The following is an 18,178-nucleotide window of genomic DNA, read 5'->3' as shown; positions in this document are numbered from 1 at the left end:
TTACCCCTTTCACAGATCATGTCACATTGATCAGCAAATGATTGTTTGTCTACTGAAATACTACTTGTTTATTGATTTTGGCTTTTAAGTATACGTTTCAAATTATTCCTCTTTAGAACGTATTCAGGGCACATTTTATGTTTCCATCATATAGATATGCCAGCGTATGCACCAAACGTAATCTGCATGCCATATAGTCACACACCATAAAGATGCCTATCCAGACAATCTATACCATTTTTGTAGTCATCCACTCTATTGAAGTGGCCTTTGGCTGTGCTGTTCTATGTATTTAAAGGGGCTCTATCAGCAAAATTTTGCTGTATGAGCCCCACATATGCGTGAATAGCCTTTAAAAAGGCTATTCAGGCACCGCTAATGTTATATTAAACTGCTAATGTTATATTAAACCCTCCCGCCCCCGTTTTAAAATAATACCCTAAAAACAATTATTCGAATGATACTTACCGTGCACGCTGGGTGGTTGTGCACTGTCGGACGTCATCTTGCTGTCACGCCTTCCTCTTTCTTTTTTCCAGAAACGTCCTCCTGTCCTCTCTCTTCCACGCCTTCATCTTCTTTTCTTCTAGAATGAAGAAGTTTGCATGTGCAGTACGCTTGTGTAGTTCTAAGGGGTACTTAAAACTACAACAAAAATGGCCCTGGAGGGAGAGCTACTGCTCACGCGCGAGATTTGAACACAACCCGTAGGAAGAACAGAAGATCAAGGCGGGGAAGAGCCAGGACAGGAGGACGTCGTTTGAAGAAGAAAGAAGAGGAAGGCGTGACAGCAAGATGACGTCGGACAGTGCAGGACCGCCCAGCGTGCACGGTAAGTATCATTTGAAAAATCATTTTTAGGGTATTATTTTAAAAGGGGAGGGGTTTAAAATAACATTAGCAGTGCCTGAATAACTCTTTTAAAGTCTATTCACCCATATGTGGGGGTCATACAGCATAATTTTGCTGATAGAGCCCCTTTAGAAAATGGTATAGAAGACACTCTTTTGGCATAGGTGGTCTATAGACACTTTCAACCTATGTTGTAACAGTATTTCCTAGTGGTGTATATCAATCCGCATTCTTTTTTTTTTATGTAGATTGTGAGCCCCGTATAGGGATCACAATGTATTTTTTTTCACCATGAGTATGTCTTTGTAGAATGGGAGAAAATCCATGCAAACATGGGGAGAACATACAAACAGAATCATGTACAGTATTTTCTCATACTAATAAAATCTATTAACTAACATGTTACTTCTTTTTCATGCACAAATCCAGTGTTGTACAAGGGCTTGACATTGAAATGTTATTAAAAACAAGCAATGCATCATAAAATAAATGAACAATGTTTCATACTTGTCAGATTTTGAGCTAAGAAAAGCTTAAGAAAAATCTACATACGTATTTTTCCAGGAGATTTAACATAGCTATAAAGAACATCAGTTTGTTATAGTAACTACTGATACTTTTTTTTTTTTTTTAAACATCTGACCAACTAGGGTTGAGCCGATCTTGAGATTTCAGGATCGTTTTTAAAATCCGATTTCCGATCATTCTCCATTCGATCCCGATCCCAATGCAAGTCATTGGGATTTTTTTAATAATTGAAGATCAGATTTTAAAAACGATCCTATTCACTACACAGCATGGAGTCTAAAAATTGAACGATTTAATTGTTAGACTCCACACTGTGTAGTGATTAAAAAAAATCCTCTGGCTACTTATTCCCCCCCGGTGTCCACTTACCTGCACAGAAGCGCTGTCGCTGTTCCAGTCCCCGCTGTTCTCGCTCCTGTTCTCGCCTCGCTGCCCCCACCTCCCAGGTTAGTGATACAGACCTAGGAAGAAGGCGGGGCTTGTGGCTTAGAAGATTGTGGGCGGGTACAGGGCGGGGAGACGTGAGTGCTCCTGTGCAGTTAAGTGTTATGCAGGGCCGATTTTAGACAAAATGAGGCCCTGGGAAAACTTGAAAGTGGGGCCCCAAATAATTATTATACCAAAAACAGTTACATTTTTCAGTTACATTTACAGCCCTCAGGATGTAATCCAGCTGGATCAGCAAACCAGGAAGATAAGAACCCCAGACTGGTTCTAAAGCTTCCCAAGCTTTTATGCCACAAATCTGCAGTCTGCACACTGGGCCAACTTCATTGTATATAGTTACTTTTCCGCTCCACAGCAAATACTGCTCTCTACCCCTGCTCCGGGTACACTGCTGTGATGTATGTGTGCCTGATAATACCACCATACAGTATCAAAACACAGCTATCAAAATAACTAGATAACACTACTATACCATGATGACTGGGAATTACTATCATACGGTAACTGAATAATACCACAACACCACAACTGGAAAAAACACCAATTGAATAATATGACCATAGACTGTCTCACTAAAACCACCATACACCAACTGCATACACCACTGAACTGTGACTAAATACTACCATATCATAGTATACAATCACTGAATAATACCACCATACAGTAACTAAACAATATCACCATACAGTGACTTGATAAGGCCTCTATACATTGACTAAATAATACCACCATATCATACATTGACTGAATAATACTACTATACCATGACTGGTTAATACCACCATTATATTAGGAGTGATATACATTGACCATATCTGTAACATTCAGAACAAAAGGGATATACTGATGGAATAACATTTCCTTGAATGTCATGAATGCCTCTGATTTCAAGAGACTGTCACTCATTTCACACTAGTATTCCTCGCTCTATCGTTCGGGTCTGCATGGGGACCCGAAAGACAGAATCGGGTAACAGTCTGCTGAAAAAGCGGTTACCCGTGGACCCGACAGACTATAATGGGGTCTCCTACGTTGCCACTGGTTTTATACTGAAACCGGTGGAGAGAAAACTGCTCTACATAGATGTTTCTCTCCGTCGATTTTAGATGGAATCTGCTGCAGAGTCTCCTACGTAGATTCCAATACAGATGTGACATTAGACTGAGTATGTCTGCTAAAGAGTACATGAGAAATAACAACAAAAAAGAAAGCCCAATGGATTTTTTGACTTAGTGCTCATTCACATGACAGGGTTCTTTGGCCACCTACTAGCTGTTAGGTTAATGGCCTGTACACAGCCCCATAGACCTAAATGGATTTATTCACATATCTGTTGTTCTAACGGATGACTGTGACTGATCCGAGAAAAAAATAGAAACTGTCATATATTGGGCTGTTCACAGATGTATGTCTGGCCATGAAAACTTATATGGCTGAGTACACGGCCCTGCTGTGTGAATGAGCACTAAGGGTATGTTAACAGAGCATATACTCACAGCAGATCAGTCAGCAGTTAGTCCTCTATTATGTGCAGTCGCAGTAAAATGGATGAGATTTAAACTAGATTTAGACTAGAACAGTGATCCACAAAACAGCTATTGGCCTGTGGTAATAGAACAGCCTACTGAATGAGGCCATTAAAGTTGGACTTTTTCTTCTGCCAGTTTCAGCTTATATTCAGTAAATAGGGTCCACCAGCGGTTCACTCCTGCTTTCAGGTTTCCGTAAGGGGACCCCTCCAAATGGAAACCTAACCCACTTAAAATAGTGGTTACCAGTGGAAACTGACTATAATGGGGTCTGCAAGGTTTCTGCCCAAAAAGGGAGAAAAATGCAAAGAGAAAAATGCTGCTTGCAGTACTCTTCTCTACGTATTTTTCAAGTGAAAAGGAGTTCCAGTACTGGTGAACCAAGCCTGACTGGGGGTTATTCTCACGACTGCTAATTTGATGGTCCGCTGTCATGGACCATCAAAAAATAAGGTCATGTCGTGTTTTCAACTGTTTTCATGAATGGGGAATGTGTGAAAACTGGTACCCATTGGGTGGGTGCAAGACAGCCATGTAAATGGATTTTTCATGGCCATTTTGCTCCTTGATCATGTGCATCTAGCATAACTGAGGATACCCTGTTTCCCCGAAAATAAGACATGTTCTTATAATTAATTAGCTAACGAAATATATGACCTTTCTTATTTTTGGGGGATGTTTTATGCAGCGGCTGGAGCGGGGAACAATCGGCAAACGAAGCGGGGAACAATTAGCGGAGTGCCGGCATGACTGCCGGTTGTATGTGATCCAGAAGGTGAAGGGGGGGGGGTGTCTTATTTTCGGGGAAACAGGGTATGTACATTAATAATCCAAAGTCTCTTTAAAGCTAATTGTACACGACCATCTGCAGTGAGCAGCGCAGATGGCACACAGATGTCATTTGTGTGCCATCTGTCCACCTGCCATGTTTCTGCAGCCCCCATTTATTGAATTCCTTCAATAAATGGGGCTGCAGAAGCATGGCTGCAAAATTGGCAAGCATAGGACTTTTTTTCAGTTTTGTGGCCTACACTAAGGGCCCACACACTGAGGGCGGGTTCACACCTGCACCCGGTCTCCGCTTTAGCCAATCTGGCGGGTTTCCGTCTTCTGCCCCGAGAAAATGGCCAGGGGACGGAAACCTGGCGGTCAGTTTTCAAACCCATTCACTTAAATGGGTTTGCAAAGTGACCACCCATGTGCATCTTCTGTCTCTCCATGGCGAAACGTTTTTTTTTCCAACCGGACACAAAGTTGGACATGCAGGACCATTAACTATCTCCTCACTCCTCAAGATTTGTCATCCCATGCTGCGGCTATGAGCTTCCCCATGAAGATTTATAACCCCCATGAAGCACTAAGATAAGATAACTACTTACAAATATAGGCTGCAATCTGATCAAGTGAGGCGGGAACTTTCACATAACGCCATCTGTGTGCAGGGCAGCTGTGCTGACTAGTGAAGCAGAAAGGAGAAGCTCCGCTCCTCCAATCAGCATATCCTTCTGAAGAGCAAGAAGCAGAGCTTCCTCCGTGTCTGCTGTGTCTCTGTCCATGCTGCTCAGAACAGAAGACATCATGTGGATTATACCATTGTAGAGCAAAGCAGGGGGCCCTTGAGGGGGTCTGGGCCCTGGGCAATTGCCCAGTTTGCCCCCCCTATCGCCGGCCCTGGTGTTATGCCCAGTTCACATATGGTGATGTGTTCCATCTGTAAGAGTCTGCAAGAGGACTTCTATGGACAGAACAAAAGAGCAACTGCAAGCGCTGTGCAGTTCAAGCACATGGACCCCATTATAGTCTATGGGGCCTGTGCGCTTGAACTGCACAGCGCTTGCTGTTGCGCTTGTGTTCTGTCCGTAGAGGTCCTCATGCGGACTCTTATGGACGGAACACATCAGCATATGTGAACCAAGCCTTAAGCTACTAGAGATGTTAGCTAGTCTCCCATTAGAATGAATGGGACATCCATTCATTCCTATGGGACCTAGCAAAAAATGTTAGCTTTTCCCACAATGCTTGGCCAGTAGCAAAGCATTGTGAGAAATAACCTCTGACTTCGATCCCGTCTAAAAAGATCAGGATCAGAATTCCGATTGCGATTGTGAAATTTACTCGATCGCCGGTCAGAATCCGATCTTTTCTGATCCCGATCGCTCAACCCTACTGACAACCTGAAGAAAATAGCAATATAAAAACATTCCAACAAAATATTATCAATGCAGTTTTTCCTACGGACCATAAATGAAAATACCCTGTATTAATATTTATAATTGGTAAATTTCTAGTTTCCATTTTATAACCTTTTAGCAAAACTTTGCACTATGTATGTCTGCATGTTTCCTGAATTATAATATACCATAGGTTGTCATTATATAAATAAAGGTTAATAATACGTTTTAGAAGCTGGCAGTGAGTGACAGTTGTATAAAGCAGCTATTCCACATTGTACTGATGGACATTGTCTGCCTGTCAGAACTTTTATTTCCCAGCAAGGTTCATAAATGATATTTAAATCCAGATTTGGAGCCATTTTGCATGTTTTTCCTATAGAGTTTGTCACATATCTTTTACAGTCTCTTGGATAGAACTTTGCTTGCTACTATACAGTTTTACTGCTTAGGTAAATTGGGCATTCAGTGGCCTAGAAAAACATCTGTACGAGCTGTAATGATTCTTGTAGTTTGGAAAACTTAAACAGGTAATTGTAAGTTATTTTTTTAGTTTCCAACATTCTCTGCTTTTCTCACTTTTTTCAAACATCATCGCCAACGTCTATAAAGTGAACAAACAGTTATATCTAAGAAACAACTGAATGAGAAAAACAAGAAAAACCAAAAGCACAAAAGATATACTGCCCATTTTATTAATATTAACCGAAGGCCACACATAGCGAAATACAGCTAAAGTATGTAGTGAAAAAGTGCAGCACAAACAGCGGGAAAAAAAAACACTGCAAAAATGCCTTCATTTATTGTACCTGCAAAAATACACTGTTTTCGCAGATACAATAAACAAAGTGGGGGCATTTTCTTATAAAAGGAAAACTTATTCAAGCACCACTGTTTTCTACAAAATCTAGTGACATTGTATGATATTAATTCCTAGTAGAGCATGTATGGTTTGTAAGTAGGGTTGAGTGCTCTTGTTCAGAAAAGATCAGATTCCGATCGGCGATCGAGAAAATTGATCAGAATTCCGAACACAATCTTTTTAGGTGGGATCGAAATTGGTGATTATTTCCCACAATGCTTTGCCACTGGCCAAACATTGTGGGAAAAGCTAACAATGTTAGCCTTCACACTGAGTATACACTCTGCTCATTCTGAGCAGAGTGTATACTCAGTGTGAAGGCTCCGCTGCCGTTCCATAGGAATAAATGGAAGCAGCCGGCACACAACCTTAACCCCCTGCGCGCCGGCTGCGTCCATTAATTCTAATGGGAGACTAGCAAACATAGTAGCTACTTACCTGCAGAGATGGCTGGTCCGGTGCCCGGTGTTCTCGTTCTTCTTTGCCTCGCTGGCCCCGCCTCCCAGGTTAGTGTTAAAGAGCTAGGAAGAAGGTGGGGCTTGTGGCTTAGGAGAGTGTGGGCAGGTACAGGGCGGGGAGACATGACGTCTCCCCTCCCAGTACCCGCCCACACTCTCCTAACCTGGGAGGCAAGGGGCAGCGATGCAAAGAAGAATGAGAACACCGGGCACCGGACCAGCCATCTCTGCAGGTAAGTGGACACCAGGGGGGACTAAGTAACCAGAGGATTAAAGATAAATCCTCTGGCTACTTAGTGATTAAAAAAAAATCACTACACAGCATGAATTCTAACAATTAAAGCATTCAATTGTTAGATTCCATGCTGTATAGTGAATAGGATTGTTTTTAAAATCTGATCTCCGAGTAGTAAAAAAATCCCATTGACTTGCATTGGGATCGGAATTGGGATCGAGATCGGGTTTGAATGAAAAATTATCGGAGATCGGATTTCAAAATCGATCCTGAAAAGTCAAGATCGGCTCAACCCTATTTGTAAGATGTGATATGCCAAAAGGAGGACTGCAAAGGCATTCTTCCTAAAGCTGAATTCACACAGAGGTTTTTGGTCCGGATTTTGATGCGGAATCCGCCTCAAAGTCTGCCTCCAAAAAACGCATCACAATAGAATCCTATGTAATCCACTAGCGTTTTTTTTTTTTTTTTTTTTCCACTAGTGGCTTTTTTCTACTAGCAGAAAAAAAAGACATGACCTTTCTTCAGGTGGATTCCGCCTGAAAAAAAGAAGGTGAGAGGTGGAAAAACCGCTAAAAAAAAACCAAAAAAAAACACATTACCTAACTCCTGAAGCGGATTGTTTCCTGACCAAAATCCTCGCCAAAAAACTCTGTGTGAACTTACCCTAATAAGAAGACAAAGTACCTCTTCTGACCCATTATTATTTGCTATACTTTTATTATGTTAAACACTACAAGCAGAGAACAAAATGTAAGAAGAAGGTGACATCTGCTGCAAAAACATTCAGAAGGCAGTTGCCTGGATCTGATCAAGCAAGAAATGTGTACAAAGCCAAGATCCTGATCCAGGACACGAAGTACTGTCTTGGGAATACGTTGAACGCTCAATTTATTTAGCTCATATAGCCCACACTTTAAAGATGGCTTTGCAGCTATATTCCCAAGACAGATATGTCCACTGGAGAACCTTGATTTACATTGTATATAGTGAATAATGTATGTAAATAAAGCCAAGTTTAGTTCTGACAGCACCCTGTTAAAGTAAGCAGCAATATACCCATTTGGGAATTCTGCAATCCTATTTGAATGTATAAGCAGCAATATCTGTAGGATACACGTCATCATTAGAAAGTCTTATTCTAAATAGCATTGGACATTTTCCAGTAAGAAATACAGTTATTGAAACATAAAAACTATTATTAATTCTATCTATTGCTACTTTGAATCCTTCGGGTTGGCTAACTTCCTCTTGCTGAACCATATCTTACTAAGGCCTTATTCACATAGCAATATTCTATTTAGTATTGGCCTCATTATTTGTGAGACATCCCAGGAAAGGAACCTGTAATAGATTGAAGGTATAATGGAAAGTGTTATACCTATGCTGTATTTTGGATTAACTCTTGGTTTTGGTATCCAAATACTGACCAGAATGCTGCCTTGTCAATTAAGCAGAATTTAGGACAATGGAAACTATCCATATTTTATCCTTCATAGTTTTACGCCATGTTGAAATTTGGGGAAAAAAAGGGCCAGAACATAAGTGGTCATCGAATCCACAAGTCAGAACACCATCATTTCTATTCATCATAATTAGAGATGAGCGAGTAGTACTCGATCGAGTAGGTATTCAAAATACTCGTGCTCGATCGAGTACCACTTGCTATTCGAATGTAAAGGTACGACGCAGAACCAGCATTGATTGGCCAAATGCTATACAGTCGGCCAATCAACGCTGGTTCTTCTCCTACCTTTAGAAGTCTTCTCCGTGCAGCTTCCCCGCGGCGTCTTCCGGCACTTCATTCACTCTGCCAGGCATCGGGTCTGGGCAGAGCCGACTGTGCATGTCCGCTTGTAGTGCGGACATGCGCAGTCGGCTCTGCCCAGGCCCGATGCCTAGCAGAGTAAATGTAAAGATGCCGCGGGGACGCTGCACAGAGAAGACTTCTCGGAGGATCCAGCCCGACCCTCACCCGTGGACTTGGTAAGCATAATTTGATCGAACGTTGCCTACCCCTGAAATGAGCATTTTCCCCCCATAGACTATAATAGGGTTCGATATTCGATTCGAGTAGTCGAATATTGAGGGGCTACTCGAAATGAATATTGAATCTCGAACATTTTACTGTTCGCTCATCTCTAATCATAATCCAAAAACATAGTTATAGCTTAGCGCAATCACTATTCCATATAATGTCAGTGTTTGGGTGAAATTATAAAACATTATCTGAACATTTTTAAAAATTTGGTGAGATTTTTCTAGCTTGGAGCCAAAAAAATAACTTGAGCCTTTATCTGCTACTTTTGTACCCTCATAACTATTTATCTGAATAGACCAGTTCAGCATTTATTCGTATGTGGTAAAATGAAGAAAGAACTTTCATGGATGAACTTTTTGTTCTAGGTTTGTTAACCCTAGTTATTGCTTTATGTTCATTAATACAAAAATTCCTTTCTAAGATGGAAACAGTGGATGGCAGCTTAGCTATGGGTAGATATAGGGAATGACAAACGAGTGAGTAGGTGATACCAGGTACAAGATGTAGAATCTAGAATATTACTGAACTCTAAATATTTCCACATAAAGGTTTAATACTTGAACATTTCAGAATACAGTCATAACAATGGTCTCATAACACATAATAAGAAAAATGCACCAAAATCCCATCAAAGATGCCTTTCTTCACATTTAACAAGTGTTTTAAACACATTTTAGGCATATTTACAACTTGAGTGAGTGTGACTTAAGTAAGCCATATAGCGCCATTTTCTCACACTTTTTCGTAGTGAATAGAGATGAGCGAACACTAAAATGTTCGAGGTTCGAAATTCGATTCGAACAGCCGCTCACTGTTCGAGTGTTCGAATGGGTTTTGAACCCCATTATAGTCTATGGGGAACATAAACTCGTTAAGGGGGAAACCCAAATTCGTGTCTGGAGGGTCACCAAGTCCACTATGACACCCCAGGAAATGATACCAACACCCTGGAATGACACTGGGACAGCAGGGGAAGCATGTATGGGGGCATAAAAGTCACTTTATTTCATGGAAATCCCTGTCAGTTTGCGATTTTCGCAAGCTAACTTTTCCCCATAGAAATGCATTGGCCAGTGCTGATTGGCCAGAGTACGGAACTCGACCAATCAGCGCTGGCTCTGCTGGAGGAGGCGGAGTCTAAGATCGCTCCACACCAGTCTCCATTCAGGTCCGACCTTAGACTCCGCCTCCTCCGGCAGAGCCAGCGCTGATTGGCCGAAGGCTGGCCAATGCATTCCTATGCGAATGCAGAGACTTAGCAGTGCTGAGTCAGTTTTGCTCAACTACACATCTGATGCACACTCGGCACTGCTACATCAGATGTAGCAATCTGATGTAGCAGAGCCGAGGGTGCACTAGAACCCCTGTGCAAACTCAGTTCACGCTAATAGAATGCATTGGCCAGCGCTGATTGGCCAATGCATTCTATTAGCCCGATGAAGTAGAGCTGAATGTGTGTGCTAAGCACACTCATTCAGCACTGCTTCATCACGCCAATACAATGCATTAGCCAGTGCTGATTGGCCAGAGTACGGAATTCGGCCAATCAGCGCTGGCTCTGCTGGAGGAGGCGGAGTCTAAGGTCGGACCTGAATGGAGACTGGTGTGGAGCGATCTTAGACTCCGCCTCCTCCAGCAGAGCCAGCGCTGATTGGCCGAATTCCGTACTCTGGCCAATCAGCGCTAGCCAATGCATTCTATTAGCCCGATGAAGTAGAGCTGAATGTGTGTGCTTAGCCGAGGGTGCGCTTGAACCCTTGTGCACACTCTGCTTCATCACGCTAATAGAATGCATTGGCCAGCACTGATTGGCCAGAGTACGGAATTCGGCCAATCAGCGCTGGCCAATGCATCCCTATGGGAAAAAGTTTATCTCACAAAAATCACAATTACACACCCGATAGAGCCCCAAAAAGTTATTTTTAATAACATTCCCCCCTAAATAAAGGTTATCCCTAGCTATCCCTGCCTGTACAGCTATCCCTGTCTCATAGTCACAAAGTTCACATTCTCATATGACCCGGATTTGAAATCCACTATTCGTCTAAAATGGAGGTCACCTGATTTCGGCAGCCAATGACTTTTTCCAATTTTTTTCAATGCCCCCGGTGTCGTAGTTCCTGTCCCACCTCCCCTGCGCTGTTATTGGTGCAAAAAAGGCGCCAGGGAAGGTGGGAGGGGAATCGAATTTTGGCGCACTTTACCACGCGGTGTTCGATTCGATTCGAACATGGCGAACACCCTGATATCCGATCGAACATGTGTTCGATAGAACACTGTTCGCTCATCTCTAGTAGTGAACTAAGTTAATTAATAGAAAGTATAAAGTTAACTACACAGTCTAAGAATACAACAGATTTCCCATACAGCATCAGATACATTATATACATTTGGCACATTTTAAGACTGTTTAAATGTGCACTTACTAACCATTGGGCAGTATTAGCAAATAAGCTCCACATTTTTTACACTCTTTGATTGTGGCAGGTTTCCCGTGGTTAATTCCAGTTAACCCCAATTTATCCTACAACTAAACAACTTCTGCTCCCTCTCCATTTGTCTATGTGGGACCCCGACTCAAGGGAACAGCATTCTCTGTCTCCTGATTGTCAGGGTCCCCACATTAACCGGTCATTAACAGTCATAAGCCTCCTTGGGCATGCTTCAATGGGCTCCAAAGTGCTTTTCTTAAGCTGCTTAAGGTCAAGCTCATCTTATCTTTTTTAGACTCCTCTTTCCCTCTATCTGTCATTGGCTCCCAATATATGGAAAAATTGACCACAGCTTAATGGAATGGCTTAAACGCTTTTATTAGTGATTTCTTACATTGTTAATATATGTATTTATGCTATGAATTTGTATGTTACTTTCTTTCATGGTTTGCTGCTATTTTAATACACTTATTTTGCTATGAATTTGTATGTTACTTTCTTTCATGGTTTGCTGGTATACTAATACACTTATTTTGCTATGAATTTGTACGTTGCTTTCTTTCATGGTTTGCTGGTATACTAATACACTTATTTTGCTATGAATTTGTATGTTGCTTTCTTTCATGGTTTGCTGCTATACTAATATACTTATTTAGCTGTGAATTTGTATGCTACTTTCTTTCATGGTTTGCTGGTATATTAATATACTTATTTTGCTATGATGTCTTTTTCTACGTTTTATCTATTATTCCCTAGACACTCTGAGAATCTGCATTGTGCCAGTTATGGCACCTCTCTTTAAAACATTCCTTTTTATAGTTTCATGATGAAATATTATAAACCAAACAGCTAATCCTTGTTCCCCTGTTCTTTCCAGGATTCACATTCAATCAAAGCTTGTCAAGAATGTTCTTTGTCCTTCTGCTTGTCTTGTTTGGAAACACAACATGTCCAGTCAGCAATTAGATAACTCAGAAAACATTATTTCATTCTGTCGTGCCGGGGAATTTAATTATCCTCTGCTCTACTTACTATAATCTTTCTACAATGTGAATGCAGCTCTCGTATCCTCACAGTCTGTGAATGTCACCCACAATATAACTTGCTTTTCTCAAACAGATTCCCTTATGCACTCCACATGCTTTCCTCTATATAAATGTTCACTTTTTGGTTTATTTAAAACACAATAGCTCTGACAGCATGATACAAGGGTACAATAATGGGAATGATTGCTGCAGCTTCTGCTGCCACAGCAGCTTAGGGAACGGCTTGTTTTTCCTGAACCTTTTTAAAACTTGGCTAAAACTGCAGGAAAAACTTCTGTTAAGCGAATAATTCTTATATCTAATATGTATTATAGTGGAGCTTGTTTTAAAAGTGGGTAAAAAAAAATAGCATTAAATGTGTTGTGCGCTGTACATCCGGATCCATAATCAGATCTTGTAACATTGCAGTGTGGTCTTTTATATTAGATTACAAGACCTAAGCTGTGCATTGGTAATGTGTATTTTATTCATAGATACAGTATGTATATGGGTCATAATGGTAGTTATAGACATTAATGTGTGCAGCTCACTCATTGGCTGGTTGTACTGTATGTAATTTAGCACAGTATACATAGCATAGCCTACACTTGTGGATCTCATTGCCAAAATATTTAGAAATATTTAAAAAATAAAAATAAAAAAAACTTGAGAGTCTTCAGTAGTTCCCAGTGTCCTTTTGTACATAAATATGCAGCCTTCAGAAATTGTTTTGAAATTTACTTGAGAAAGAAGCCAAGAACTTCGAAATGTTGTAATCTGTCATCAAGTTTTTTTTGTTTTTTTTTTAAATATTTCCTACCCACTGGCTAACACGGTACAAAAACAAACATTTTCCTTATACAAAATATTTAGACTGAATCTCTAAAGATATTACAGCGGGGCCAAAATCAGCTTATGAATAGTGACTGAGAGCCAAATATAATAGTAAATACTTGCTTTATTTATTTATACTTTGTACATACATTAGGCTCAGGGATATTTTTATGGGTCAGATTAGCCTAAGAGAGTACCAGTGGACCTTGGCTCTAGCACAGTAATTGCAGAAGAAGCAGAAGATTCCCAAATTAGAAGACTATTATGGTCTATTTTCCATGGATTGTTGGAGGGTGGGACCCAAAAATCATCTTACTTGGTAGACCCAAGAAACCTCAGTTCAACACTGTGAAAGGTAAAGCATAGAGCTATAGGTCCTAGCATGTCCTGTCCACCTTGTGCTTTGTCCATGCATAGAGCAGGGAAGAAGAAAAGGGTGTATAATTCCGTGTTGTCTAAGTCCCTGCTGTTGGCTTTGACAAAAAGATAATTTTTTATTTGTGTATAGTGTGAGCTAATGTTTGATTCTAGGTATACAGAAGCATCAGCCAATCCATTGATCTATTCCATAGGAGGACCATAACAACAAAAAGGAGGGTTGCTACAACAGCAGTCACATATGGAGCTGACTGACCCCATTAACTATAATGGGATCCATTGGGTGTCCATTCTTTTAACCTGAAACAGTCAGATGAAAAATTTGGACATGCAGGACATTTTCTTCCTGTGAATTTCAATGTACACTGAAACTCCAATGCAGATGTGAACACAGTCTTAGGCAGCCTTGCTGTAAAGTAAGAATTCTTTCAAAAATATGTGTTAATAGTTTAGTATGGACGCGCTGCAATTTCCAAAACCGGCGTGGTTTTGGAAATTGCAGCATGTCAATTATATCTACGGAAACGCCGGCGGCTTCCCCATAGATATAATGGCAACAGAAAGTCCGCGGAGGAAAACTTTGTGAAATTTCTGTTCAAATTGCTGTGGGAAGAACTGCACTTTAGTGCTGCGGATTGTCCCGTGGGGCCTTAGCCTTAAAGGGCTAACTCACCTTTAAAAAATTTCTGGCATACCATTAAGATCCCACAGATCAGGTGTTTTTCAAAGCATCTCCTGACATGATTTATATGCTGGGTTCTGTGCTGTTCACTCCCTGTGGTCTTGATAATGGTGGTTGCGAATATTGTCCCATTCAAGTCTACAGGATAATACTGTAACACCCATAATCACCACTATTACAAATACAGCATAGGGATGGCGTAAGGGGCTCCATTTTGAGGCCGCCTCAGGTTCAGGACCAAAAACGGGTAGCCGTGACTGAATGCCAGTGCACTGCACCGGCATCCAGTCATGCACTCCACTCTGGATTGGGCCCAATGAATGGGCATAGTCAGGAGGAGAGAGTGTCTGCAGGGCGCATTGCAAGTGAAACGCCCTGAAGAATGAGCATCCCTTTTCTTTTTCCAGGAGCCGGAACAAACGGCTCCCAGAAAAAAGAACTGACCGGCTCCCATTGAAATCAATGGGAGCCATCTTTTTGGTCAGGATTTTGAGGCGGATACAGCCTCAAAATCCTGACAAAAAACCCTGTGTGAACTTATCCTAATTCCACCCTATTTAGATTTTTTTTTTGCAGCTTCCCAGTACATCGTACAGAATAATAAGTGGATCCATTAGGAAGAAGAATTTTTCCCACAAAAATGAAGCCCTCATATGACTCTTTGAAAAGAAGAATAAAAAGTTATGACTTTTAGAAAGAAGGGAGCAAGGAAGGCTAAGGCCTATATCTCGGGTCGCAGCAAAAAAGCGTGGCAGGAAAAACTCCATCGGCAACACATTGCGGTTTTTCCCGCACCATTTTTCTGCTACTGTTATACCTATTTTATACCTATAGGGAAACCCCCAACATTTCCAAATATGGGTGCGGCAGGAAGGGGATAAAGCAGATGTATTAATCCTAATGGGTCACCCATTTTAATGGGTTTCCCAAAACATTATGCCCTAAAAATGCTTTGTGTCAAATAACATAATCCTGAAACTTTCGCCGCTGTTATGTTTTTATTCATAGTAAGTTTTGTTATTGTAAAATAAATAAAGTGTTAATGTTAGACAGGTTTTCATTTGGGTGCTGCATGGATGATGTATAATGTTGTTAAAATCTGGCTTTCTTCCAGCCCTATAAATAAATTGTTTGGGGAATGGAAATTCAGTTTGTGTCAGAGTGAACACAAGTCAGATTGCAGCGCTGAGTAATCAATGTTTTTCACCTGACGCAGCAATCCCTTGTGGGGTTATCACTCCGAAATTTGCACTGAGAGAGCTGAAAAAGCTCTCAGGAGCTCGTGGAAAAGTATTGACCTGTAAAACATCCCATCCGGCAAGCAAACAAATAAATAAATTAGAATGTAGTAGAATAGGCTCTGCTTAATACTAATAGGTAGTGAGGGTGATGGTGTTGATATAACGTCACTGTACCATACAGAAATATATACTGTAAATGGACATGGAATGATATCTGTACAGCTATTACTAGTTGTGCTAATTAAGGTAAAAACAGTCGGAGTCTAAAAGCTGCCATACTGTTTAATATACCGTACAGAATGACCCATTTTACTTTAGCAGGGAGTTTTAACTTTTAGCAATTAACCATTTCACAAACATGAGAGAGCTTAACCGCAATAGCAATACTATAACATTTATTTGCTGAATTATTTGTTTAGACGTAATGGGGGAATTTACAAGGACTGATGTTCTATACACCCATTAGATGTGAGATGCCCCTAAATTATTATGGGGCCCCAGCCTCTTAATACACCAGGTGCAATCACAAGAGTCGGAGTTCATCTCTATGACAGTCAGGAATTGGTATGGATTTCAGGTATAACTAATAGAGATGAGCGAACACTGTTCGGATCAGCCGATCCGAACAGCACGCTCCCATAGAAATGAATGGAAGCACCTGGCATGTACGCTTTGCCGGCGGCCGGTCGCTTAACCCCCCACGTGCCGGCTACGTCCATTCATTTCTATCGGAGCGTGCTGTGAGCGTGCTGTTCGGAACGGCTGTTCCAAACAGTGTTCGCTCATCTCTAATAACTAATACAAGTTTTCTGGCATGAGTAATAGTAATTTGTTGGGCCATCTTGGTCTTCACCCCCTTCAACGCACATTCATAAAAAGGAACAACGTAGTGTATCTTTGGCACAAGAAGGGAAGATGTGCCACATTTACACCCATCTCTAGTTAAAACATAAAATCTATATACATTTGGCATTGCTGTATTTATAAGATCTTATAGCTGATATGTCACTCATAACTCATAAGACAACGGTGCACATACAGCTTTATTTTAAATCCCCCATTCTGACTTTTTTGCAGCTTCGCAGTATGCCATACAGAATATTAAATGATACCACTATGAAGTACTATCTATCCTGCAAAAAATGAGCCCTTATACTGTTCTATGAATGGGAAAATTTAAAAAAGTTATGGTAGAAGGCAGGGTGTAAAAAATGAAAATTCTAAAATGTAACATAGCTGCGGTGTCAAGGGGTTAAACAGGGGTGCTACTATAGGTGCAGATGTAGCAATTGCTAGAGGTAGCAATAACTTGAGGGGGTCCAACAATCTCTTAACATAATAAGACACCATTATTAGACATAGCACATGCTAAGTGGGGCCCTAATACAGATTTTGCATTGGGACCCAGGAGCTTTAAGTTATGCCTCTGGTTAATGCTCCTTTGAAAAATTTAGACTTTCCCACAGTACAGTGCATTATCTTGGCTGCACAGGTTTCTATGAGAGCTGGACAAGAGATGGCACAGGATTAGGCTAGGTTCACACTACCATTATTAATGTCCATTGCTGTCTTCCATCATAGGATAATAGCAACGGACATTAATCTGTTGCAGAGAACAGTTGTAGATTGAGTCTATGTCTGTTCCCATTGACACTAATGTAAATAACATGATGAAAGCTATCTTCTGTATTGTTTTTTTTTTAAAACTTTGTAACAGATCAATACATAGCTTCTGTTATGTTGATTGTCAATGGGAACGGACACAGAATCAGTTTGTAACCATTCTCTGTTCCAGTTTAATGTCCGTTGATGTCATCCTATGATGGAAGACAGCAACGGACATTAAAAACGGTAGCGTGAACTCAGCCTTAGCTGATCTACACTCACCGGCCACTTTATTAGGTACACCTGTCCAACTGCTCGTTAACACTTAATTTCTAATCAGCCAATCACATGGCGGCAACTCAGTGCATTTAGGCATGTAGACATGGTCAAGACAATCTCCTGCAGTTCAAACCGAGCATCAGTATGGGGAAGAAAGGTGATTTGAGTGCCTTTGAACGTGGCATGGTTGTTGGTGCCAGAAGAGCTGGTCTGAGTATTTCAGAAACTGCTGATCTACTGGGATTTTCACGCACAACCATCTCTAGGGTTTACAGAGAATGGTCCGAAAAAGAAAAAACATCCAGTGAGCGGCAGTTCTGTGGGCGGAAATGCGTTGTTGATGCCAGAGGTCAGAGGAGAATGGCCAGAGTGGTTCGAGCTGATAGAAAGGCAACAGTGACTCAAATAGCCACCCGTTACAACCAAGGTAGCCAGAAGAGCATCTCTGAACGCACAGTACTTCGAACTTTGAGGCAGATGGGCTACAGCAGCAGAAGACCACACTGGGTGCCACTCCTTTCAGCTAAGAACAGGAAACTGAGGCTACAATTTGCACAAGCTCATCGAAATTGGACA

The 18,178-nt window shown here is 41.1% G+C and overlaps 1 protein-coding gene across 1 annotated transcript in view; it reads right to left on the bottom strand.

Moving 5' to 3' along the window:
* Positions 1-18,178, bottom strand: part of GALNTL6 (polypeptide N-acetylgalactosaminyltransferase like 6) — a 1,127,066-nt gene that overhangs the window by 63,410 nt on the left and 1,045,478 nt on the right. The window lies entirely within an intron of this gene.

This window comes from Leptodactylus fuscus, chromosome 1 (genome assembly GCF_031893055.1).
Source record: "Leptodactylus fuscus isolate aLepFus1 chromosome 1, aLepFus1.hap2, whole genome shotgun sequence".
Taxonomy (NCBI): Eukaryota; Metazoa; Chordata; class Amphibia; order Anura; family Leptodactylidae; genus Leptodactylus; species Leptodactylus fuscus.
This window is presented reverse-complemented; position numbering and strand designations above follow the sequence as displayed.